The sequence below is a fragment of the Octopus bimaculoides genome, chromosome 6 (genome assembly GCF_001194135.2).
Source record: "Octopus bimaculoides isolate UCB-OBI-ISO-001 chromosome 6, ASM119413v2, whole genome shotgun sequence".
Taxonomy (NCBI): domain Eukaryota; kingdom Metazoa; phylum Mollusca; class Cephalopoda; order Octopoda; family Octopodidae; genus Octopus; species Octopus bimaculoides.
In genome coordinates, this window is record NC_068986.1 from 22,184,119 (window position 1) to 22,185,709 (window position 1,591).

Genomic DNA, 1,591 nt, shown 5'->3' on the forward strand with positions numbered 1-1,591 from the left:
CCATAATGAAATGTGAGCTAGATGAGGTTTCCTTTGCAACCAGTCTAGATGAGAAGACCTGTCCAACTCATATGCCTGCATGGACAATGTAAAACGATGATGATGATGATTAATTTTACACACACACACACACACACACACACACACACACACACACGTGTGAAATTTAATCATTTAATTCTGGAAATTTGTTTATTGTGAGAACATCACAAATGTTGAATTAAATTTGATAACAAAATTATTTTTTGAATGAGACAATCACCGAGAGGTTAATATTCATGACTGCTAAACTGAAGGTTAAAAATTGAAATGTAGTTATAATTAGTGTGTTGACTGTTTGACAAAACACATAGCTATGATTGACTTAGTTCTGCCTGGCCAACTTCTGGTCTTCTTAATCAAGAAATGGTTACTATAATAATATAAATAATATATAAATATATGCATATATACATACATATATGTACATACCTACATATATATGTATATATACATGCATATATGGGTACAGGACATCAAACAAACATTAAACACAATGAGAAATGAAAACATAGAAAACAAACTTTTTTCGAACAACGAAAAAAACAGAGAAACGAGACATGCAACATAAAGAATATACCCCTTCTTCAGTTGTCCCTGTTTCATCTACTCCGCGTTTCGAAGGTAAGGACAATATGCGACTTCATTGAAACTATAAAATACACCTATCTATCTATAAACAGAATTGCACCAATAATGTGTGAATGTTTAATTTGTAGAAACCATCATCATCATCACCATCATTTAACGCCTGTTTTCTGTGCTGGAATGGGTTGGATGGTTTAACAGGAGCTGGCCTGCCAGAGGGCTGCACCAGACCCCAGTTGTCTGTTTTGGCATGGTTTCTGCAGCTGGATGACCTTCTTAACATCAACCACTTTACAGAGTATACTGAATGCTTTCTATGTGCCATCAGCATGGGTGCTCTATATGTGGCACCAGAATGAGTGCTTTTTACATGGTACAGGCACATTTTATGTGGCACCAGCACCCGTGAGCTTGCAAAATAAGGACCTCTCACCTGAGAGAGGGAATGGAACCAAGCGATTAGAGTATGACAAGGAAGGCAGGAGAGAGTTAGATAGAAAGACAGCTGGAGTGATAGTGAGAGGGCCAGCCCAACGGTAACAGTGGGAGTAGTATAAGTAGTCCAGAGGGGACAGAGGAAGATGTTAGGGAAAATAGTTATTAAATGCTTAATAATTTAAAGAAAGTAAACTGGAGGCTAGGAAATATATAGATATAATAAGTGATAGATGAGTAAAACGAAAGGGTGAGAGAGAGCAGTAGCGTAACTAGGCGGGGAGGGCAAGCGGGGGATTACATGCCCCGGGTGCTGATTGAAGTGGGGGAGCCGAGTGGGGAAGATCACATACCCCGGGTGCCGATTGAAGGGGGAGGCAAGCGAGGTGGTGGTGGGGGGATCACTTGCCACCCCGGACGCCAATTGAATGGGTGGGAGATCACGTGCCCCTGGCGCCGATTGAAGGGGGAGGCAAGCGAGGTGGTGGTGGGGGGATCACTTGCCACCCCGGACGCCAATTGAATGGGT

General features: G+C 41.5%; 1 protein-coding gene across 1 annotated transcript in view; it reads right to left on the minus strand.

The window, feature by feature from the left end:
- The window catches only part of LOC106870240 (ras-related protein Rab-40C), a 54,506-nt gene that overhangs the window by 40,663 nt on the left and 12,252 nt on the right, over positions 1-1,591 (minus strand). The window lies entirely within an intron of this gene.